At 41.4% G+C, this 26,465-nt stretch overlaps 1 protein-coding gene across 3 annotated transcripts in view; it reads right to left on the bottom strand.

Annotated features, from left to right (window-relative positions):
- Nucleotides 1–26,465, bottom strand: part of LOC126473763 (G-protein coupled receptor Mth2-like) — a 641,204-nt gene that overhangs the window by 382,972 nt on the left and 231,767 nt on the right. The gene's annotated exons all lie outside the window — the stretch shown is intronic.

Raw genomic sequence — 26,465 nt, 5'->3', positions numbered from 1 at the left:
GCTGTTCCAGACCGTAGCGCCTAGAACCGCTCGGCCACTCCGACCGGCCAGCAAGGTTTCAGTTTAACGTTACATCGGTCCATGCGGAGAGGAAATAAGTTGTGGCCTCTCACCATCCCACCCCTATGAGGTTCCTCGCCACATTCATTTATACTCCGCAAATCACCTTAAGGTGTGTGGTGGACGGTAACATTATGTTTTCTTCTCTTCCCTCTTTCATTCGCGAAAGGTGTGTTGGAAACATGACTGTCCGGTAAGTCTCTGTATGAGCTATAATTTCTTTGATTTTATGGTTGTCGTCATTTCGAGACACGCAGGAATTAGATTAGGTAATGACACACAAACAGTGGTAGATGAGTAGATTTAGGCAGCAAAATAACTGATGATGGGAAAAGTAGAGAGGATATTAAATACAGACTGGCTACAGCACGAAAAGGATTTCTGAAAATGAACACTGCGATGACTTCTAATACAAATTTATGTTCAAGAATTTTTTCTAAAGGAATTTGGAGTGTAGACTTCTACAGAAGTGAAAGGTGGACGATTAGCAGTTCAAACAAGAACAGAATAGCAGCTTCTGTAGTGTGGTTCTACAGAAGAATGCTAAAGGTTAGATGGTTAGGTCGAATAACTAATAAGGACGTGTTGATCGTACGAGGGAAAAACGAAATTTGTGTCACAACTTGATTAGGTTGATAGGACACTGCCTGAAACATGAAGGAATCATCCATTTGGTAAAGGAGGTAAGTGTTGTTTGGGCGTGGTAAAAATTGTAGGAGGAGACCAACGGACGAGTAATATATGCTGATTCAAATGGGCACAGGTTTTAGCAGTTACGCAGAGATGATGAGACTTGCACAGGGTAGAGCAGCCCGGAGAGCTGCATCACGCCAGTCTTTCTACTTAAGACGACGGATGCAGCAGAAGCAACAACAATAATAATAATAATAATTTGGGAGTGAGTAATATGTTTCCCGACTCTTCCCGGAACGTACCCTCTCGGTATTTGGACAGTAAAAATCTCCTTGATGTACGAAACCTCAACTGCAGCGTTTGCCACTGGAGTTTGTTGAGCACCTCCGTGACTCTCTCACTAAACTGTTCGTTGGATATTCTCTACCTCTTTTATCAACCCAACCTGGTAAGGGGCCCAGACAGTTAAGCAGTACTCTAGAATCGTTCGAAAAAGTATTTTGTAACTGCTTCTTTCCTGTATGAATAACATTTCGCTAAGATGCTTCTGTCAGTTTGGCATTTGAGTTTCTTACAGTTTGTTTCATCTGTTCTTTCCACCTTAGGACGCACCGTTTGGTTAATCCTAGGTATCCACCCCTATTCCTTATACATATAAATGACCTTTCACTTAACATTCATCAAACGGAATTGGCACTCTCTGCATACGATACTAGTGTCACAATAAATATTCTTAGAGAGATCGTAACAGAATAGTTTATTAACGATGCTTTTCACATGATTATCAAGTGGTTCTCTGAAAAAGGACTCTCCTCAGATACTGAGAAAACACACTGCATTCAGTTCTGTACGACAAATAGTCATACCTTCAATTTGATGCAGCACATGAACAGGAGTCAGTAAAAAGGGGAGAATGCTCTAAATTTTTAGGTGTATATACTGATGAAAACTTCAACCGGAAGAAGCATATTACCGAACCGTTCATACAATTAAGGTCAGATATCTTTCCTCTTCGTATAATTACTAGTCTTTGAAACAAATGTATTAACATCCTGACATATGTTGCGCATTTCCACTCAGCAACGACTTACGGAATAGTTTTCTGGTGCAAATCTTTTCTTAGAAAGAAAGTACTGATTACAAAAAAGCGTGCATAGAATATGTGGTATTCACCAGAGGTCGTCATGTAGGTACCTTTTCAATAAGTTAGGCATTTTACCTGCATCATCACAATACATATATTCGCTAATGAAATGCATTATAAATAATCGATAAGAATTTGAGAAGGACAGTGGTGACCATACTTACGACGCTGGAGGCAAAAATGGCCTTTACTACCCATCAGCTACTAAGGCAGTCAGTGGCTCAGAAGTAAGCGACAAAACTTTTTGATCACTTGCCCAATAACATAAAATGCTCGACAGGAAGCGAAGAAAGTTTCAAATCTAATCTAAAACCATTTCCTCAGGACAACTCCTTCTGTACCATAGACGAATTTTTATTTAGGTACTGGTAGCCTATATAAAAAATCTAGTTTTTTTCATGGTAGGACAAAACAAATAAGTTGTTCATTAACTTTAGCAGTATTCACTTATACATACCTTGTAAACTGAATCGTCCCACATCATTCCGATAAATGTATCGCTCATCTGTAGAACATGTAACTAAAAAGCATCTGCAATGAAGTCCTGAATCCAGTTGTGAATCTGCTACGATACTCGCTAAACTCGACACTAGACCACGGTACGAAACTGTATGAAACGCCCGCGTGAGGTCAAAGATCACGGCATCAACCAGGGCGTCGATGTCTGCAACGCACTGGACGTAATCAACGAACAGAGTGGGCTGGGTTTGCGGAATCCGCGCGACTGATGTAGAACGGAGGAGAACGCAAGGTTTCAGTTTAACGTCACGTCTCCATGGAGATAATTAAAGATCATAGTTATGGATGACAGAGAGGAAAAGCGTTGTGGTCTCTTGTCATCCGATGTCTCATTCTGTTTCCCTTCATATTTCCTGGCCGCGCGAAGTGGCCTTGCGGTTTGAGGCGCCATGTCAGGGATTGCGCGGCCCCTCCTGCCGGAGGTTCGAGTCCACCCTCGGGCATAGGTGTGTGTGTTGTTCTTAGATTAAGTAGTGTGTAAGTCTAGGGACCGATGACCTCAGCAGGTTGGTCCTTTAGTAATTCACACACACATATTTCCTGTGTAATATTGACTGCCGTCTCCACCGAGGTAATTTAAGATCACATTGAGCAATATCAGGAGAGGAAATTGATTGCAATCTTCTTAAAGAAACCCTCCTTCCACAGACGACTAAGATGCCCATTTTGGCAGCGTTCTAGGTTCGAGTCCCGGTCTGACACATAGTAAACCATTTCCGTAAGTCTGCGGCCTTGTGAAATATTTATTCTGAAAACGAAGCCCAAGCTGTGACACAGACAGTTCACCCAGATATACTGTAAGGAAAGCCTTATTTAGACCAGACGCTTTTTGTTTTATTTTAAAGCATCTTCAGTGGCCACTGTAACAACGTGTTTTTTCTTACAAATCTGTTTGCCAAGCAAAACCACATTTTTGCAGTGACCACTAGAATTGCTTTAAAATAAAGCGAAATGCATCTCCTCTAAATAAGACTTTTATTACAGTCGCAAAAGACGTTATACGGGGTGGTCATAAACAGTCTGAAAAGCTTCTAAAGATGTTGCAGGGTAGGTTGTGCTGAGAAATTATTGTTAAGAAAAAAAGTCGATACGCTGCTCCGTTTCCGATTTAATTAGCATTGAAGTTATCCAATGAGGCCGTTGCGCGCGCAAATTCAAGCGGCTCCCGCAGGGACGGTGTCAGCAAACGTATTGTTCTGTTGGTTTCTTAAAACCGAACAAGAGAGCGATATAAAGACTGGACATAGAACGGTAGCAAGGATCGAACCCGAGCCAAAGGCTGAGCAATCTTGTTCGCTATCATTTACGCTATGAGAACAACTGATACTAATTTTATCTGGCGGGCCGCTTGAATACGCGCATGCTACGGTCTGACCAGCTAACTTCAACGCTAATTAACTCGGAAACGAGGCAGAGTATCGAATTTTTTCCTAACAATTATTTCTCACCACAACTTGCCCTGCTACACACTAACAAGCTTATCAGACTGTTTCTGGCCACTGTGTATATCCCACATTACTTGTAAAATTGCGACCGCAGCAGAAAGATCTAAAAACAAAAACAAAAAATACTACATCAACCTGTTTAGAGTTTAGCTTCCAGTGGACATGGACTTCTTTATAGACGGAGCACTAGCTGAGATGGGCGAGAGCCGGGAGGAAATGACATGTGACCTTGTTGAAGAGACAATGCATTCTCGTATTTTTCAGTTGGTAAGGGCATTAATTGCGGGTGGCATGGTGTGGGGTTGTCATACCGACACAACACAATTCAGTCTGTCAGCGAGGTTCGTAACAGCGGTCACTGCTGCAAAGCGGAAAGATCAATTTGTTAATAACCACTGGTCTGTGTATAAGTCATTCAGCCGACCTTCCCTCATCTCAAAAGTGCTCGTCGAGGAAAGAATGCAGTGGAAGATAAAAATATTCTTAGACTTCCAGTCGCGTAAAGTGGTCATATATCTCTTTCGGCCTAGTGCTTCTCGGCCACTCTCAAAGCCTCTGTCCTTCCCCTTCGAACCTGTTTTGCTAGTAGACGGACTGTGCTGCATGTAATGGAACGGAGTTACGAGGATTGTTCAATATGTAATGTAACACTTCTTTTTCTCGGCCAATTTCGGTTTAAATAATACGGAATTTGTTTTGGGACATCGTGGAATATTCCTGCTCCAGCTCCTACAGTTTTATGAAGTTCCGATAAGTGGCAGCGCCACACACAGTCTTTAAAGTGGCATAATGGATGTGCGCCCCAAGCAGAGAGCTGTCGTTGAATTCCTTTTGGAGGAAAACTAGAGCTTCGCAGATAATCCTCGGAGAATGAACAAAAGCACAGTGAGTCGTTGGGCGAGACGTCGGTCATCCGCACAACAAGGTTGTACAAACTTGTCCGATCTCCCACGTGCCGTACGACCGCACACAGGTGTAACTCCTGCAATGTTGGAACATGCTGACACTCTCACTCAAAGTGATAGACAGATCACAATGAAACACCTCGCTGCTCGATTGGACGTCTCTGCTGGTGGTACTGACACACTGGTCCACCAATTGGGGTACTCAAAAGGTGTGCCCGCTGGGTCCCTCGCCACCTAACGGAAGACCATAAAGAGATACGAAGAACTATCAGTGCGGAACTGCTTGCGCGTTACGTGGCTGAAGGTGACAATTTTTTGCTGAACATCGTCAACATAGTTTCATCACTTCAAACGAGACACAAAACGGAAATCCATGGAATGGCACCACACCACCTCTCCTCCAGAGAAAACGTTCAAAGCCACACCGACAGCCGGCAAAGTCATGGCGATGGTATTCTAAACCTCTGAAGGAGTTATTCTGATTGATATCCTCCCTCATGGTGCAACGATCAACGCTGACGTGCACTGGGATTCCTTCAGGAACCCGAAGAAACGACTTCAGCATGTTCGTCGCCGTAAAAGGGCAAACGAACTTCTCCGTGACAACGCAAGGCCTCACATAAGAACGAATTTTGCCGGCCGGAGTGGCCGAGCGGTTAAAGGCGCTACAGTCTGGAACCGCACGACCGTTACGGTCGCAGGTTCGAATCCTGCCTCGGGCATGGATGTGTGTGATGTCCTTAGGTTAGTTAGGTTTAAGTAGTTCTAAGTTCTAGGGGACTTATGACCACAGCAGTTGAGTCCCATAGTGCTCAGAGTCATTTGAACCATTTGAACCTCACATAAGTCTGCGCACCCGAGAGGAGCTCACAAGACTTCATTGGACTGTTCTTACTCATCCACTCTACAGCCCGGATCTCACACCTTCAGATTTCCATGTTTTTGGTCCAATGAAGGATGTGCTCCGCGGGAAGCAGTACGTGGTTGACGGGGAGATTGTTCACGCAGCAATATGATACCTCTGACGTTGGCCAGAATGGTATCATGTGGGCAGACAGGTCCTCTCAGTAAGGCAGTTGCACTGAACGGAGATTATGTTGAAAAACAGGGTCTTGCAGCCAAAATAGTGGCAAATAATAAAGAGTATTGGAAATCTGAATAAAACCAACTTGCTTTAAAAAAAAAAAAATGTTGCGCTGCTTATTGAACGATCCTCCTAATCTATTGCGAGCTGAGACAGGAGGACATGGAGCTGAAGCTTCCTACCGTTGTCGGTTGGTTGTACTGAGTATCAGTCGTCGTCTTGACAACGTCAGTATGTTCTCGGCATCACATGAACACTGCTCATTACAAAATGTCTGGAATTAAACTCCACGAGCCCTGCAGAACAAACTTCGGCACGCAGTGTTCAAGATAATTAGGAGACGATTTAAACGGCCTGTCGAAGGACTTTCCCTGCGCGGAGTGACCGCGCGGTTTGAGGCGCCATGTCACGGACTGCGGGGCCCCTCCCGCTGGAGGTTCGAGTCCTCCCTCGGGCATGGGTGTGTGTGTTGTTCTTAGCATAAGCTAGTTTAAAGTAGTGTAAGTCTAGGGACCGATAACCTCAACAGTTTGGTCCCTTAGGAATTCACACACATTTGAACATTTTTGAAGGACTTTCATATTACTGTAACACTTCATCTTCTGGTCACATCCTTAGGCATATTCTGGTCAGTCCGTGAAAGCGAGAGCTCAGTTTTCAGTGTCTGGGGCTGGAGTGTGGTGATGAGAGTTGAAGTGGTGGGGCGGGGGGTGAGGGGACTACAAAGGATCATTTTCTCCATAATCACACTAAATGGGTGGCTGTCGGGGCTGACCACAGTGTCTTCAAAGGCGAGTGGTTCCATAGAATGTCTTGCGTTTTGTAACACCCTTTATGAAATAAACTTGAAAATCCATGACAGAAAGCAGCTTTTTACTGAATTCTGTTAGTGGTTTTGGAGGTATCGTCAACTTCTTCCGCAAACACTTTAAAAATAACATATTAACGACCCGATCCGCCTTCGCACTGGTGCCGGGTAGACGACTTTACTGACGTAGCGATAATAAATAATATACAATAACTTTCCTCGTGTATCAGTCAATCTATTAGTGAAAACAATAGTACCTGAGAATAGTCTTTGGTAATTTGATTTTACTGATTATCCTTTGCTAATTGAAAGAAATACTTGTAAAGTATGTACACAAACCTCCCTCGTCAATCAGCCTACCTATTAGTGAAAGTCGCATCAAAATCCCTACAGTTTTTCCTAACATAAATCTTCACACACACACACAGCAAAACGTGGCGGGGGACATTAATGTTTGTTATGTATAGAAGTAGAAGAAGACACTATAGATTCTGGTAATAACAATTTCGTATGGTCCAATGGCCTTGTAGAAGTCTTTCAATTGGAAGCCACTTCAACGACCTGTATGTCCCCCGTTATCCAACTTGGAACGGGGAACTACAGTTTAACATGTGATCCGAACCACGTGTCATTCCTGGCGAATCTCTACATTACAGAGAGACTAATGCTAGGTTTATAGACAATCTGAAAACTCCATGGTTCGACTGGGATTCGATCCCGCTAACTTACTAGGTAAGTCAATTGTTATCCGCTATTTAGATATATTTTTGTTTATTTTTGTAGTACTGTTGTTTTACGTTGATGCTTTATTTTTTACGTTGATGCTTTATTTTTTACGTTGATGCTTTATTTATTTGTTGTTATATCTTTGCAATTTTCAAGTCAATTGTTATCCGCTATTTAGATATACTTTTGTTTATTTTGGCAGTACTGTTGTTTTACGTTGATGCTTTATTTTTTACGTTGATGCTTTATTTTTTACGTTGATGCTTTATTTTTTACGTTGATGCTTTATTTATTTGTTGTTATATCTTTGCAATTTTCAGGCTGCTAGGATAGTTTCGTTATCGCTGCCGCGCTGTTAATCATGGCTGCTCTGCTGTCTATTTGCACCAAAGAAGAGCAACGTTCAGTGATCCGTTTTTTGTGGGCGAAAGGCGTATTAGGGGCTGGAATTCATCGAAGACTTTCGGTACAGTACGGGAACAGTGTTTTCCTACAAGGGAGTGCCTACGAATGGATTGAAAAATTCCGAAATGGTCGCACAAGTGTTACGCACGATGAAGGAGCCGGACCACCGTTTACCGCCACAAATGAAGAAACCGTTGAGCGTTCACGTGAAATGATTCTCTTAGACAGACGATTAACTATTGACGAAGTGGCACATCGTCTGCAAATTAGTCACGGTTCTGCCTATGAAATCATCCACATCTGTTTTGTTGTTATATATTTGCAATTTTCTAGCTGCTAGGTTAGTTTGTGCAAGATGGGTCCCAAAACGACTCACAGTTGCATAAACAAATCCGCTTGGACATCTGCAGAAAACATTTGGATCGCTATGGTAACGAAGGGGACAACTTCTTAGGCAGGATCATTACTGGTGACGAGCCGGAGAGTAAACGGCAGAGTATGGAATGGAAACATCCAAATTCGTCATGCAAGAAAAAGTTCAAGACCCAACCGTTCAAGGGAAAACTGATGCTTACGGTTTTTTGGAACGCACAAGGTCCATTACTGGCACATTATGAGAAAAGGGGCACAATAATAAACAGTGTACGTTACAGTGAAATGCTTACTTCCAGGCTAAAGCCTGCAATACGAAGCAAACGTCGAGGATTGCTGACAAAAGGTGTTGTGTTGTTGCACGACAATACCCGTCCGCATACTGCTGCCCACACTGCTGAAACGCTCCAGAAACTCAAATTTGAAGTATTGGATCATCCTCCATATAGTCCTGATCTTGCCCCTTCTGACATTCACTTGTTTGGTCCACTCAAACAGGCATTAAGGGGCCGTCGATTTGCCTCGGACGAAGCAATGAAAAAAGCGGTGCATTCCTGGCTCACAGCTCAACCGAGAACCTTCTCTTATGAGGGCATCAGGAAGCTTGTACAATGAAGGACCAAGGGCATTGAATCGCAAGGAGACTATGTCGAACAACGATGATCTTGTAAGTATCCTATTTGATTACGATAAAATTTCATGTCTACTTTGCGGATTATTATTGAATTACCCTCGTAGATTGAGCTTTAGCATTTCCATTTTCAGATTTTCTAGCTTTCCTACTACGTTCAAGCTTCTGGCTTTCGAAGCCCCGATTCGTAGAACGTTATCCTTTCGTTGGTTATTAAATCTTTTTTCCCATGGTCACCTCCCCTTTGGCAGTCCCCTCCCGGGGATCCGAATCGGGCACTAGTCCGGAATCTTTTGCCAACGAAGAGATCATTATGACACTTTTTCAATTACAGGTCACATGTCCTATGGATACAAGTTATGTGACTTTAAAGCAGTGGTTTCCATTGCCTTCCGCGTCCTCATGCCGTTGATCATTGCTGGTTTTTCTGCCTTTAAGGACAATCTCCCACCCCCAGGGAAAGATAGTCCTCTGAAACTCTGTCCGTTCCTCCCCTCTCTCTGAGAAGCTCGTTGGCTGAATGAGTGTGACTTCTTATGGCGCAAGTCTCCGGCCGCTATTGATGATGATTTTTATTCAAAATTTAAGCGGCGGCGGACTTTGAAGCTGGGTCCGAAGACTTTTTGACTGCTTGTGAAAGATGCTACCCCTAGACGACGGGTGACATGCCGTCAGATACTATGAAATGTGACCTTTCTGCCGGCCGGGGTGGTCGAGCGGTTCTAGGCGCTTCAGTCTGCCTCGGGCATGGATGTGTGTGATGTCCTTAGGTTAGTTAGGTTTAAGTAGTTCTAAGTTCTAGGGGACTGATGACCTCAGATGTTAAGTCCCATAGTGCTCAGAGCCATTTGAACAATTTTTTTTGTGACCTTTCTGACAGGAGATCACGAATCCAGTCGTACGGCTGAAACCATACTCCGTAGGCAAGCAATTTAATTAGAAGTCGCTTGTGAGAAACATTAACAAAAGCCTTCTCATAATTTATAAGAATGTAATCAATTTGCGATCCCTTGTCGATGGCACCCATTATTTCGTGTGAATAAAAAGCTAGTTGCGTTTCACAAGAACGATATTTTCTGAATACGTATTGGCTATTTGTCAATAATTTGTTTTCTTCGAGGTGATCCATAACTTTCGAAAGCAGTCTATGTTCCAAAATCCTACTGCAAATCGATGTCAGTGATTTGGATATGTAATTCAGTGGATTACTCTTATCTCCTTTCTTGAGCATCAGTGTGACGTGTGCTAGTTACCAGTATTAAGTTGCGAATCTTTCATCGAGCGAGTGATTGTATGTGATTGCTAAGTGTGGAGATATTCTGTCACCGTACTGTTAATCTGGACCGGAGGCCTTACCTTTAATTAATATAAGCTGCTTCGCTATCCGAGGATATCTACTTCTAAGTTATTCATGTTGGCAATTGTTCTTCATTCCAACTTGGAATATTGTGGATGTCTGACGGTATTTATTGGCTACCTGAACTATCGATACAACAAGTAAGATGAGAGATTTTGGACGTCTGAAACAACCCTACATCTGTACAAATCTGAGTGAGGCCCCTTCATCCGCACGCACAATACCTCACACACTCACACACACACACACACACACACACACACACAGAGCGTTATTATACACTGTGACGTGACCAGGACGGATTTTTCGTGCCTCTTTTTCTATGGTGTGCAATTAAAATTAATTTCTGTACAAATCAGTTTTGAATCGAATACGTATATCTACGCGTGTAGCCTAAGCTACCCGTGAGCCGCAGTCGCTGTTGTGCAGCGTCCTCGAGGAGCGTTACGTTCTCTTTGCACAATGAGTTAGCGTGTCCTGTGTCTCACGCAGCCGTCCGCGGTAAACGCCGTCGTCAATGGACATTTCAGCCGTCGAGTATCACCCCTACAAAGCCTCTAAAATACCTACGTAAAGGCGAGTAAACAGCTAGAACCGAAAATATTATTACTGGCGCGTAAGGCATCACCAGCAACTCAGCAAATGTGACACACCGACAATTAATATGTAACGCCTGAAATGGAGAAAGTTATAAACCACACAGTTTGCAGTTATGACCTGAAAGTACAGCTCTTAAACGTGGGCCCGCACCAATTGTCTCTAGCTCTGCTTTATTGCCGCCGCTTGACGCGCAGTGCGAAATAACTGTACAATGGATAATGTAAGAAATTTGTGAAATACTGTTTGACATTGGTAACATGCTTTGTTCATTGTGTCAGAGTCTGCGGTTTTTAAAGCGTACATGGTGCCAGAGATTTCTTTGCTTTGAACACTTTTATGTCGCGATTCACATGTGCAGTGTAAATGAATGAAACGAACGGGTGTGTCACTAAACAAGTTGCGTAGTTCTACTTATACATTAACATCGCATTTGTATTTTATTCCCTTTGTATTTTAAAGCTGGCACTGGTGAAGTGAAGTACGTTGGCAAGAGATTCGCTGTTCGTTAATATGCATTTCATGATTAAATTGTACGTCGAAATGCCTAAACTTCATTGTACAATAATTCTTCAGTTGCTTACGTTTATTTGTTCTGCTTTTGGGGCACATATATAGCTGCTGAATATCAATACCAGAATTTTGTTAAAGTGATATTGAACATATATGAGCGTGCTCATGTTACTTACTATTTGTCGCGTAGAATAACATGTGTTATCCAACAAGATTTCAAAACACGTTGGACTGACATGTCCACCTCCTCTTCCCTCTCCTTCAACATTCCGCGAATAATAATTACAATGGGGAAATTATCTGCAGGCTTCCTTTCCGTGTATTGAGTTTTCTCGTAGGAGATTTGTCAGCTTTCTGTGACCTCCTCCGGGCCAATTTTAGATTCCCCTCTTCTGTTTGTTAAAATAGCGAGATCGTCTGCAAATGCCCGAATATTCACTTTCATTCTCTGTTCTTTTCTTATACCGAGTTGGAATCCCTTTTTTTCCTATTTCCATGTCTTCACAAATTTTTGCAGAATTATTTTAAATGGGGGGGGGGGGGGGGGGGGACTACTTAGTCCATCTCGTTGGCGAACATTAGTGTGGATTTGAAATTTCTCCCATAAATTTAAGTTTGAAAGTTGTATCCGTTAATGTCTGTTGGGGGGTGATTACCCTTGTCTTCCTGCCGGTTTCGAATTCCTCTAAAGTACTGAATAACGTCTGCCTCTCTATCGAATGCTAAGCCTTGATCGCCCTTTTCGAAATCCTTCCTGATACGCTCTTATTAATGGGTCTCCCTCCATACACAGGTTATCTCCACTAAGAGTCGTCAGGCTCATTTTCTCTAGTGTTCCAGCAGATATTTGCAATTTCATTTCTGTATTGCGTAGCTGGAGTCAGCCCAAACAAATAATGCTCATCACGTCTTTCATGCGGCACCTTGTGTCGACAGAAAGCGTCAATCTGTTTACCGTTACAAACAAAATTATTTTTAAAGCGGAATTTTACATGCCCACTAGAGAGAGAGGCACCAAATTAGACTGGTGTGATGTTTGTTTTATCGATATGTATTATCGGGGACAGTAGAACTCAAACAATAACCAGTACTCTAGCAGCGACGCAGTAGCTCTGCATGCTTAGCGGTAGCAGTCAGCACAGACCAGGTCAGTGTTGTCGCTATTGGAGTACTGGTTGTGGTACGAGTTCTACTGTCCCCGATAATACATATCGATATACCGAAAGTTACACTAGACTAACCCGGGAGCGATCTATCGGATGGGCACGAAAAATTCCGCTTCAAAAGTAATTTTGTTTGTAGCAGGAAACAAATCGACGCACTCCGTCGGCACTAGACGTCGCATGAAAGACGGGATGAGCGCTCTTTGCTTGGACTGACTTCAGCTCCATAGTCCAAAAACAACAGGGAAATCGCGCTGACAACTCTTAAGAGGGACGCCCTCTATATCCTACTGAAAGGAGACTCCCAGAGATACGGAAAGAAGTCAAAGTCGTACATCTGATATATCTTCAGTACTGTGGAATGGCTTAATGCTTTTAATATTGTGTTATTAAAATGTAATATGTACTATGCAACAACAAAAAGCGTTAATTTTATCAATCAAGGTGAAGATATTCTTCTCTCAGAAAGAATTCGCAAAAATCGATTTGTTTACTTCACGCTTAAACCACAATATATAATGTACAAAGGCCTACGATTATGAACACATGTATGACTAAGCGTCCATGTATCTCACCTGCTTCTTGCTAGGGGTAAATCCATGTGAAGTGAAAAATAATCAAGATGCCAAGATTTTTAAAGAGGTTTCTGCATAATTCAGTTCAATATTCAGAAATTTCTAACAGGAGTTTTCTCAAAAACGTCATATATATTAATGATAAATAATTACTAAGTTTTTAAATCAGTTATTGGTTTCACCATGCCTACAGTAAACGTAGCTGAATTAAGGCTCTTCATTAAGAGTCGGGTGAAGATCTTTGTAACTTCAAAAGCCGAAGGCATCTACTTCGTGGATTTCATTGTTTGAATAGAGTATGGACGCCAGTCCTCCTTGAGAAGTAGTGAACTAATGTATTTAATCCAACCAAAATTAAGTGATCGTCCTTTAGCCTTTAATTATATGTCGATATTTCGAAATTTTTCGTTAACTGCCTATACAGGAAGAGGGCTAAGGAACTGACATGAAAACTATTAACCTGGTGTTTCAATTATTCAACAATATTTTGACTTTCGCATGAGAATATCATAATTCATTTAATGAAGAGTGGCTTATCAAAGGGGGTGGAGGAGCAACAGAGTTTTAGGGCACCCTCTTGCTTTTGGTGTGCGAAACTGTTCCTATAAGCTGGAAGAAGCAGTAATGGTTAACGGCATGAGGATGTGGAAGGCAATGGAAACTATTCCATTAAAGACAGCACATAAGTGTAACTACCAGACAGAGTGTGGAATGTCAGAAGTCTGAATGTGTAGGGAAGCTAGACAATCGTAACAGGGAAATGCGATGGAACAGTCTAGAAATAAGAAGTGTTACTGGAGTGAAATAGAAGGAAAATAAGGATTTCTGGACAAACGAGCATAAGATATTAGCAATAGCAGCAGTAAACAATGTAGGACCGGTCATAAATAGGAGGATAGAGCGGAGACTGAGTTACAGTGAACAGTTCAAAAACAGAATTATTCTCAACAGGAAACCAACGTGAACAACAATAGTGTATGTATACATGTTGACGTCACAACAGATGTAGCGATAGGAAAATTATATAGACTATTGAACAGATAACACAATAAGTAAAGGGTGATAAATACAATAATTATCAAGGATTGGAACGTTGTAGTAGGAGAGAAAATAGAAGAAAGAATTCTGGCTGAATATGGCCTCAGTACTAGTACTGAGAGAGGAGAAAGACTAAGTCATGCTATAAATTTGAGTCAGTAATAGCAAAATCACTGCTCAGAATGCACAAGACGAGCGTTTTTTAAGTCTGTAGATACTGTGATAGTGAACACCACATAGCAGATTCAGTTGAAGAGTAAGTGCCCTCTAAAAAGTATTGTCACAGAAGTTCAGCATACAAATTCGGTAGAAGGAAAATAACTGGGAAGAAACCTTTGGTAACACAAGAAATACTACAATATGCGACGAAACAAGGTATTATAAAATGTTCAAGAAAATTAAGGAACAGAGAATTACCAGTCATTTAGGAATGAAATAAATAACAAGTGCAGTGAAGCCAAGGTGAAATAGTTGCAGGACGAATGTGAAGATTTCGAAAAAGTTATGGTCATCGACAGGAGTGATTCAGCATATAGAAAAGTCATTTCAGCCTTCAGTGAAATTAACAGCAAGGGCGGCTACCCTGAGAGTGCAAAGGCAATTTCACTGTCAAGCACAGAGGAGAAAGACTATACTGAAGACCTCAAGGAGGAGCAGGATTTCTTTAATGACAAAAGAAGTAATGGGAGTCGATATGGAAGAGCTAAAATTTTCCTTTAACAATCGACGAGAACTCTGAAAGGCTTAAGATTCAATAAGGTGTCAGGCATACTAATGCTCCTTTGGCATGTCCTGAATTATTGGGGAAGTGGCTACCAAACTCTATTCAGGTTAGTTTGTAGAATGTAGAGGACTGAATATATATGATCAGACTTACGGTTAAATATCATACTCACAGTCCCTAACATAGCAAGGACAGATAATTGCGAGAACTACTGTACCATCAGGTAAACAGCTCAGGTATCAAAATTTGTGGCAAGAATGATATGCAGAAAAATGGGTAAAAATGAGGATATGTTAGATAACGATCAGTGCTGGCGTAAGCTGTCGCCGGCCTACTGGTCGGCAAAAATGTTGCAAGAAGATCGGTTATAGGCGGTGAATCAAGTGCGCCTATCAGGAGAGAGGCCAAAGACAGATTCGTAAGCAACGAGTCGCCAACGCCCCCTTGACCGCAAGTATTTAGATTGCCGCCGCGGAACGGAGGCTCCAGTCAGTCACAGACAGTCAGCCCAGTCGCAGACAGATCCAGTCTCAGTCTCAGCCACTATTCTAGTTTGGGTCTTCAGTTCATGTCATCGGCTATGAGAGTGTAATGTTTATAGCGAGGTTTGTGCTTCACCAGCAGTGATGCCAACGTGGACTATTACAGAAGAACTGGTATCACAACAACTTGCTTAAAGATAAGCAGCTTCTTGTTCTTATAAGTAAAGAACTTTGTTAATACATTGTGCAGTTGTGTTGTAGGAAGCAGGATACTGGCCACCAAACAACATCCTCTCCTTGCTTCTCATGATACAAGACTCAATAGTGTCAACGACGACACAAAACGATCGGTTTTTAAGAAAAGGAAAGGCGTCGTAGAGGTAGTTTTGACATTGTGTTTGATAATGCAAATAAGCTTTACTAAAAATTTAGACCCTTTCATAGGGTTTGTCAATTTAGATAAGCGTTCGACAGTATAAAACGGTTCAATATGTTCGAAATTCTCAGAAGCATAGGTGTAAACTAGGTGATGACAGGTAATATACAATATGTACGAGAACCAATATGGAGTAGTAAAAATGGAACATCAAAAATGAAGTGCTCGGATGCAAAAGGGTGTGAGGTATGGTAGCAGTCTTTCTCCCCTACTGTTCACTGTCTACATTCTAGAATCAATGACGGAAGTAAAGGAGAGGTTCAAGAGTGGGATTAAAATTCAGGATGAAGGAATAACAGTGATAAGTGTAGCTAATGTTATTACTATCTTAAGTGAAAGCGATGAAGTATTATAGAGCATAATGAAATGGAACGTCAACCGAACACAAAATAGAGGCTGAGAATAGCACACATCCGCCTTAAAAGCGGCGTGCCAGCGGCTGATAGTAGCAATCCGGCTGCACACAGTGACAGCTGTATCTGAAGGTGTGCAGCATGAGGCTCACCACGCACTGCTTCTGGTTCTCATCTGGCGTCTTGTAAGGATGACCCCCTCACTGCAGAAGACAACGCTCGGTCTTGGCTTTGTTTACGAAGTGGTGCTACAATGGTTTTGGTTATAGGAAAATGAGGATCTACTTTTCAGTAAAGAGCACTTCAACACGATTTGAGAAATGCGTTGTTTTATACTGTCCAGTAAGTTTTGGCACAGCACCGTTTCCACACCAAATGATTACACATCCTATCTCTGTGTGAATCGCTGCTACAGAAACCCAGTAGTACTTAACACCATTTTACCATGAACGTTCTGAGCAGTGAACAGATATCTGTACACTACAGCTCATTTAATAATAAAGCTTTACACTCGCGACTGCAACTGGCTGTACCGTCACATACACGCCCGCCTTCGATAACTGCCAACACTCATCTTTACTAAAGCACCCTCGTAATATAATTAACACTACCAGTGAAATAATTAACATAATTTGCAAGCTTCTTAACACTGACGTTACATGTGCGACCACACTCGGCAACTGCCGCCAACCAAGTTTTATAACAACCCAATTACTCGTATTACATACACAACCATTCACTTTGGCCGTCGCCACCTAACTTCTACTAGCAATGACAATGGAGTGTCTGCCTCAAACCTTTCGCCCAATCGGGCGCCGGGAAAACCCTCGCTGCCTTATAAGGTCGGCCACACTCAGCCAGTAGGAAGCGAACGTGCAGTCTCCAGGTGGATTATGACGCTATAACTCACCATCAAGACTCTTCAATTTAGTAATATGCTCCAGACAGAAGAGCTTGCTATGTACTGCACAATATTACAATTTCATTGATAATAATTTGCCATAAATGTTAAATGAATATACCGAAAACACACAAAAGGAATGAGGGGTAGGAGAAATGACATTAGTGAGATTCTTGTTTTAAAAACTGGTAACCACGGAGTAGACGAAGTTAAGGGCATTGGAAGCAAATCAACGTATGACGGACGAAGCAAAAGGGACATAAGCAGCACAAAAGCACAGAGAGAAAGAGTATGCCTCGCCAAAAGAAGTCTTCTAGCGTCAAACATTGGTCTTAATTTGATGAAGAAATGTCTGAAAATTTACTTTTGGAGCACAGTATTGTATGGAAGTGAATCATGGGCTGTGGGAAAGTCGGAAAAGGAGAAAATGTGAGAGTTTGAGATATGGTGCTTTAGAAGGACGTTGAGAATTAGGTTGACTGATAAGATAAGAAATGAGGATGTTCTCAACAGAACTGGCGAAGAAAGGAATATATGGGAAACACTGACAAGGAGAAGGTATAGGATGAGAGAAGGTATAGGATGATCCGATATGTGCTAAAACGTTAGGGAATAAGTTCCATCGTAGTAAAGGGAGCTGCAGAATGTAAAATCTGTAGAGGAGGCAGAGACTCGAATATACCCAACAAAGGCAGTTACGTTGGACGTGCTGCTCTGAGATGAAGAGCTTTGCGCAGGATAGTGGCGGACTGCACCACATCAGTCAGACTGACCAAGAAAAAGGATTACAGTATAAAGTGCTGACATTTCCAAGAATAAAAATTTCTAATTTATTAGTCTCAATAAATTGTGTTATTCTTCAAGGATCAAGTTTGTCAGGATCGTTACTTGTTCTTTTTATTACTATGACCGGTTTCGCCAGATTTACGCTGTCATCATTGGATCTTGTGACGTTAGACCCACTGATAACAGCGTACTTCTGCTGAAACCGCTCATAGTAGTAAAAGGATCTGCTAGCGAGCTGGGCAAACTTGATTCTTCAAGAGTAATATAACTTTCAGATTGCCCTCACACTGGTGCAATGTCAAACCCATATACCAATAAACTGTCTTTTGACGTGAGTATAGCCTGTTCAGTAGACTTCGTAGATTTATACTGGGAAACATAATACTGACAGGTATGACAAGATCAGAGATATACAACACGTTGTCTTTCTCTTCGGTCAATGTTAAACACATGATTAAAAATCGACAGTGGAATTTAACAAAGTACTTTGAGTCCTCCGGGGAAACACAAGCGGCATTCTCCTTTCGGGAAAGAGGAGTTACGACATTTACGTGAAGCGGCGAGGATGTGGGCTATGTAGTCAGCGAGAGTTGGACCATTGCATTTATCGCAACCGCAGCGCGGATGTGACGTGCTGTCAAAGGAGTTTGTCACACTTGCTCGGAGTTACTTGTACAGAGGGAATGTGCTGACTTTTGCACGGAGCCCAGGACAATGTACGCGGTGGACTGGATGTTCCATATTTAGAATACACTGGCCTGTCCGCCGCTACTTGCGACGTATTCTAGGGGAGGCCAAAACCCATTTCTGCACAAAGTTGCCTGTCCTCGTAGCAGTTCGTAGTGTACGCATCTGTCTCTCCTAGTTCAGTACTGCGGTTGACCTCTGACAGGCAAGTAGTGTTCTGTGTTTTAGTGCTGAGATAATGGAGTTCACGAAGACCACCAAAGGGAAGCCTTCAGTGATTTACAACAGACATCAGTATGTGGTGGACTATACAAACAAACAAGAAGTAACTTAGTGCCATTGTGTAAAGTTTCAAAAGAATAAATGCAGAGGAAGATTATCCACAAGAAATAACGCAGTTTTGTATTCCAGATGACGTAGCAAATAAAGTGTGAAACATTTTGTCAGCACAAAGAAAATATATGGGAACTGCCCAAGACCTCACCGATTCTGGAGAATATTCTTACAGAAAATAATTTACTGATGAACGATGGTAGCAATTTTTTTTTTTTTTTACTTGCAGATGATAACAGGGGTCCGAACGACGGAATACTGCTATTTGCCAGCGAAAAGGGAAAGGCGTGTTTATGAAACTGCGAATCATTCTTTGTGAATCGAATGTTCAAGAGTTCGAGCAAGCAGTTTGGACAGTTGTTTGTACTCCTCGCCGACCTTAATAGTTCTTGGGAGGAAACGAATACTATTCCAGTTGTTGACGCTTTTCTGCCAAATAAAAAACAAGAAACGTATGAACGTTTATTTCAAGCTATTAAAACTAACGTGCCTGGATGGAATCCACCATCTGTGATTATGGACTTCGAAACTGCCACCGTCCATGCAACTAACAGGTTGTTTCCTGGCGCTGGATTACGGATTGCAGTTATAATTTTATTCAATGTTTGTGAAAACAAGTTTAGTGTTGCCTCGTTCCTGCCCACAAAGAAAACGAAGAAATACGCTGTCACATAAGGATGTGTTCTGCTGTAGCACATCTTCTCCATGTTGGCCGATGGTTGGCTGCGTATTCAGGAGAGCACGCCTGAAAACCAAAAGCTTCAGGAAGTTTTTGAGTATTTTTTGGACCACTGGCCAAGAGAGATGTGGAATTACACTGGAAGGCGCCATCGCACTAATGATGTCTCGGAAGAATGCAACCGAAGAATAAATACATCAAAAGTTCATCCGAATATTTACTAATTAGTGAAAAATCTTCGAGAAGACGCAGAATTCCACGACCACCAGTTTGACGGACTAATTTGAAACTTTGCTGGGAAAAGAAGAAAAAGGTCAGCAGTCAAGAGTGAGGAAACGATTGCCACGACTCTAAAAGAAACCCCAAACTAATGGGAACTTAAAAGCATGTGTGGCTTGTGTAGCCTACGGATAGAAGTTACAATGACGAGGAAAACGTCACAGTTATTGGAAGATTTGTAAATATTGAAAAGTAGTTTAATGTAATCACTGGCAATCTTGTATATATTGTAAATATATTTTATGGGGGACAGAAAGACAACCTCCTGGTGTTGTTTTCTGGCAACAACACAAAGTCGGTTAAATGTCTCTTGAAATTTGTAAAACATTCCCTAATGAAAACTTACAAGACTATCTCAAAGGCCAGGCCTTTTCTAGGGAGGCTCTTAGAATCAAAATCTGTATGGGCAGACAACAAATATTTGTAGCGGAAACGCAAGGAAATGACATGCAATTAGATTCATACTTTCTCCCTGCGTTAGGCGATGAACAAACCGCCATGAAATTAGTAAAGACAAAATAAATTATCATAAAAAAGTGACTGGTCGCAGTTTTGCAACCTTTCAGCATTTGTTAAAACCAATTTCTAGTAACGCGTCTCGCACACTACAGCAGATCTACTGACGCAGAGCCGGCCGAAGTGGCCGAGCGGTTCTAGCGCTTCAGTCTGGAACCGCGCGACCGCTACGGTCGCAGGTTCGAATCCTGCCTCGGGCATGGATGTGTGTGATGTCCTTAGGTTAGTTAGGCTTAACTAGTTCTAAGTTCTAGGGAACTGATGACCACAGATGTTAAGTCCCATAGTGGTAAGAGTCATTTGAAACATGCAAACGCATCAAGACTACTTCGTGCAAAAATTTCATTCAGATAGGTTAATATTTATGATAAAAACAGTTGACACTGAGGTTAGAAAAACAAACTTATGGTAAAATGGATTTTAACATTTTATCAAAAAGTAAATGTTACTACAAGACACATGCCCATTAAAATTCACCGACACCATAACGTTTTCCCTCCCTGCTTCAATGAGGCTTCTTCTTGCAATTTCAAGATCACAGTAGCCTTTTTCTTGATTTTTCTGAATAAAGATCTACTAACAGTCTTCTTCGTGAGGTGCAGTACTGATTGCAAGTACTTCGTTGGAGCTTGTTGATTGTACTGAACAGGATTTCACTGTATTTCTTGAATTTATATTTACACACTTAACAAGCAAACTAATTTATTTCCGATAGGCTGCGAACTGTGTCGCTTCAGTTTTCGTGCAAATCTTGCAACTTGTTTTTCCCAAATTGAGTTTATGCCAAGTTTGGTTAAAAATGATTCTGTTTGATGTTGAGATAAATAAAAAATTAACTTTGCAATTTTCGGTGTGCCACAACCCCCTACGCTGTCTGTATTTCAAACATTTCGTAGGTGTACTTGTAATTCGAATAAAGCTAAAACACTCTAAAGATGTGAAATAGCCATTAACTTTTTTAAAAAAAAATGAAGTTTTATGGTGGTATGTCCCTTGAAAATGGAGAATAGCCGTTTTTAAAGGGATGAGAAGTAACATGATGGTTTAAGGCACTCAGGGACATCAACATCAACGTATCAGTGAAGGATTCTTAGTCTTTATGTTTATTGTATGTGGTGGTGGCTTGATATGGTTGGTGTTCTATTAATGTGCTTCAAAACTTTGAATACAACGAGAAAGAAATGCGTTTAAGCGGTATGACTGAAGAAAGTATTCATCATATGGAAGCAGAGAAATAAATGTCTCAATAAGTTTCCTAGCAGTTGCACTATGAAAATGTATTTTTATTTTCAGGAGGAACACTCAATGAATGGATCTGCAGTTAAATCCAATTACCATACTGTTACCTTAGTGCTTTTCAGATTGTAAGTGGTTGCGCAGTTTCACTGATTTTCGGGTTACGTTGACAGTGTGCAAACTAGGCCACAGTTAGAACTGATACACCTCCTGTGTGACGTTTGCGTGATCAGTTTTACAGCAAAATTAGTCTCGTAGATTTCTGTCTCCTCAACGTAATCTTTCACGATCCCTCAATGTCTGCAGCTACGATCATGTCGATGTTTAGACTTACATGTACATGCTGCTTTTTTACGCAATGAAGAGAACGAAGTCCATCCACGGAAGCTCACCGGCAGACTTCAGCTTAAAAGCATGTCTTCCAGTTAGCATTATTCGAAATGCGCTCCCAGACATCGATCATTTAGTGAAAAGCAAAATAACTAATATTCATCGACAGTCTGTGTTTTTACGTTTAACATTTAAATAAAATGGTAACGAAATATAAATATGTCAATTTCAATTTCGTCGAAAAACGGCAATCATGATAAGGCTGCAACAGTCGTAAGAAATACCATGTTTCTTATTGAGCTTGTAACACCATAACTCTAATGCTCTGCTGATTTATTTTGCTTTTGTTTCATTTAATGTTACATCGTTGAGCTTCTATAAACGATGTTTGACTGAATTGATAACACAAAATTGTACACTCCTTTCTTTGTTAAAACTTTGATGTCGTGGTTTGATTCTATGCAATGTAGTATGTCTGTCATTTAAATTCTTTGTCCCATTTGGAGGGAACAAAACTTACTGTATATAATTGTAATTTTGTGTGAATAATTTTTTGTAGAAATGTCAATATGTGCAAATGTTCTGTTTTATTTAAAATGTTTGTTTGCTGTTATGTAAATTGCTGATCCTCACTTAGGGTTCTTAGTTCTTTAGTATGTAAAAGATGTTGTGGTTCCCCTCGGGAACGGAACTGAGTAGCGCGCGCAAATTGTGGTTGGCCTAGATGAAAAAGGTGGAACAAGAGTCAATCGGGGACGAGCTACGAGTCGGGGACGAGCTACCAAACTGTGCACTGCCATGTAAAAGATGCATATTGTGCTGGTTCCGAGAGAGGCTTTTTCTGCTACTTTCCAATGCCTCGGATGGATGGATAAATAGCTGGATCTATTCTGGAATTTGTATCTATCATCGCCACCAAGAACTGACAGAGTCCAGCAATTCTACCTGCAATTCCACCTACCAACATGCAGTTGCCACCACATTGCGCAATCATTGCATCGGAATGCTACAATGATGTACAGTGAAGGATCAGCTTAATGGATGTGTTAGTGTGCTCAAGTATAAGGTAATTTATAACTGAATTTATGTACCTACCTTGATTTTTTTCCTTATCATAACACCTCTCAGGTTCCTCTCCGTTTGAACTAAAGTGATTATCGAGTATCCCTACTGAAAGAACATTAAAGCCCAGTGTTTTGCTAATTAATGGCTCTTGAACATCGTAAAAAGAAAGTTAAAGTTATTGTGGCAAGAGAGTGAGTTAAAGTTAATGATGCTTGCTGAAAATAGTTTTCCTAGTAAAACTGCTTATTAGTGTGTTGTTGCCAACTTCAAATTAAAAGTTCTCAAGACTGAGGCTTATAAAGTTTTGCTTAGTAAATGATCACATTACTGCCTGTTGGAAATCGCAGAAGGTGAGTCAGTATCTTACATATATGTTAATTTTGTGTCTCACTGTAGTAAAACTGGAAAACTGCAGTTGTGAAACGTTATATACTCATGTTTGCTAAGTGTTTGTCTCTCTTGTGTATTAGAAGTGCATATTGTAAGTAGGCTGTTTAAGTTTTTATATTGGTAACGCCACGTAGCGCTCTGTATGTGCTGTGTGCAGTCAGTGGCTGGTTGGCATTGTTGTAATACTCGCCGCTGTAGTGTTGTGCAGCGGTAGCTGGATGTGAACAGCGCGTAGCGTTGCGCAGTTGGAGGTGAGCCGCCAGCAGTGGTGGATGTGGGGAGAGAAATGGCGGAGTTTTGAAATTTGTAAGACTGGATGTCATGAACTGCTATATATATATTATGACTTTTGAGCACTATTAAGGTAAATACATTGTTTGTTCTCTATTAAAATCTTTCATTTGCTAACTATGCCTATCAGTAGTTAGTGCCTTCCGTAGTTTGTATCTTTTATTTAGCTGGCAGTAGTGGCGCTTGCTGTATTGCAGTAGTTCGAGTAACGAAGATTTTTGGTGAGGTAAGTGATTTGTGAAACGTATAGGTTAATGTTAGTCAGGGCCATTCTTTTGTAGGGATTTTTGAAAGTCAGATTGCGTTGCGCTAAAAAATATTGTGTGTCTGTTTAAGGACAGTCATGTATAATTGTTCTAAGGGGACGTTTCAATATTAATAGTATAACAGGATCCACAGTTTGTCTATTGTGTCAATGCTCGGTAACAAGTAACGGAAAGACCATTAATTATGAAAAGCATAATTTCTTATTCAAATGATAGTGAGAAGCAACCTGTTAGTGGATTCCAATTAATTTTCATTTTAAATAGTAAAGTATTTAATTGAGAGAGACTTAACCTATATCCAATTAATGTTTCTGCAGTGAATAGTAATAATAACGTTATAAAGACCATTCAGTTTGTGTAAGCCCTGAAAGTGTCTTTCGGTATCTGTTATAATTTTGCAAATAGTTTGTGCTGCTCTAACTGTTAGTTTCAATCTTACCGTAAACATATGTATGTGTCAGAGTTCACTGCACTCGCGTGTGACAAAGTATAGGTTGTGTTTATCCATTAAAGTTACTAATAGCTATTTTCTTGAACGAGAATGTTAATCATTCTCTTGCCTAGTTAGGCTGGCGACCGTTTTCTTTATCCGTTGAACAGTGCAGATAGGCAAAATTTTGTTTGTTACTGTTCGAATATTTACGTAATTCTGACTTTCATTTCCGATAAGCCACCTCCGTTAGGTACAACACGGTCAACCTAGCAAAATTCCTCTCAGAGGGTAACACTGTTCTGTTGCTTTATACCATAATTTCTTTAATAAGATAGTTTTATTTCATAACCTGTCTCTAGCTTCGAGGTTATGGTACAGCAGTAGCAGACAGGAGTGTTATAAGCTGCCTCCCGTTCTTTCCATCATCGAAATATTAAAAGAGATGCTGAATTTTATTGTCAGTTCTCATTAATACAACAGCCTTAAAAATAAATTTGCCACGAAACGCGTTAATGAACCACACTGAAGCGATACGTTGTTGATCAGTGCCGTGGAGTGAGCCTCAGACAGCTCGCACTAGCAGCTGTGATAGCTTGCTAGACTTATTATTGTTAATGTTCCTACACCTGTGAAAAGCTGGTTAGCCTGGCAAGAGCCCCAGGCTCCGTGCAAGTGTCCCTCCGTGCAAGTGTTCCAGCCGCCTTCCAAGGGCCTGCCGGGGTGGCCGAGCGGTTCAAGGCGCTACAGTCTGGAACCGCGCGACCGCTACGGCCGCAGGTTCGAATGCTGCCTCGGGCATGGGTGTGTGTGATGTCCTTAGGTTAGTTAGGTTTAAGTAGTTCTAAGTTCTATGGGACTGATGACCTCAGAAGTTAGTTAGGTTTAAGTAGTTCTAAGTTCTAGGGACTGATGACCTCAGAAGTTAAGTCCCATAGTGCTCAGAGCCATTTGAATCATTTGAACCTTCCAAGGTGCCACTGCAGCGCCCTTTGGGTTGCACTGCTTTAGGTGTGTGGAACCTGCAGACATTAGATGCGATGAAACCGTAATCTTTCAACTGGATTCGGAACGGAGTGTTTTGAGTTGCAAAATCCAGATAAAGAATGTGTAAAGCAATGTTTCAGTCATCTAAGAATGAAGCTGGTCAGTCTATACTAACGGTCGGTATTGCAGCATATGGCGTGCGGCATGGAGGTGCATCTACGTTGCTAAACAGATAACATGGCTCATGGCACCCAGTCGCAATTGCACGCTGTCTGTCTAACTTATTCCAGGGGCAACTAAAATTTTGTTTTTAGTGTGTAGGATGCTGCAGTGGCTGTAATTTTTGCAGTCTTTGCCACAGGGAGTTTTATACTTGAACATATGCCCAGAGGTAATACATGGGTAGAATAAACTTCTCTGACAACCAGAGTCAATGTTATGTGCAGATAGTGTCACTTGCTTTTAGCCGGGCAGGCATTTATCATCGCTGTTCTGTTGGCGGTGATAGCATGAAGACTTGCCTTTGTGACGCTGTCTTTTCATGACGTTAAGTCTGGCTGCCAAAGAGATTTGTTCCACTCATGAGTTCAAGTATACCTTCATGGCTACAGGACTCCATTCGGGAAAGTCCACAAAAATTATAGCCACTTCTCATCCACTCACCTTAAAAATAATTCATATAATTATTGGTCGAATTCAAAATGCAGACAGAATTTACTCATTATGTGGTATATGTTATTAAAAGGTTTAACACAGGAAGACAAATATTGCAGTTAAGAAACTGTGTATATGTCTTGACACAACTCAGCAGCCGGCCGAGGTGGCCGAGCGGTTCTAGGCGCTACAGACTGGAACCGCGAGACCGCTACGGTCGCAGGTTCGAATCCTGCCTTGGGCATGGATGGGTGTGATGTCCTTAGGTTTAAGTAGTTCTAAGTTCTAGGGGACTGATGACTCAGAAGTTAAGTCCCATAGTGCTCAGCGTGCACAAAACCCCAGTGTCTCAGAATGAGAGCATTTAGCGGCTTGCAACATACTTTACACATAATTTCAGAACTTTTCTCACTCACATACTTAACGTTAAATACACGAAAAAAAATCGACGCACCATGAAGGAATTATCCGAATGGGAAGGAAATTGGTAGATGTCATGTACATGTGTGACAAACAAATGATTACTTTTTTTTAAATTTGGCACGAGATCCCTCGATTGGACATCCAACGACTCTATCAATTAATGCCAAGCTGAATAACTGTTTGCATAAGGGCCAAAGTTGGACCAACGCGGTACTGACTTGCCCAATTCGTGAACCTCTATC

Source organism: Schistocerca serialis, chromosome 1 (genome assembly GCF_023864345.2).
Source record: "Schistocerca serialis cubense isolate TAMUIC-IGC-003099 chromosome 1, iqSchSeri2.2, whole genome shotgun sequence".
In the NCBI taxonomy this organism is placed as follows: domain Eukaryota; kingdom Metazoa; phylum Arthropoda; class Insecta; order Orthoptera; family Acrididae; genus Schistocerca; species Schistocerca serialis.
This window is presented reverse-complemented; position numbering and strand designations above follow the sequence as displayed.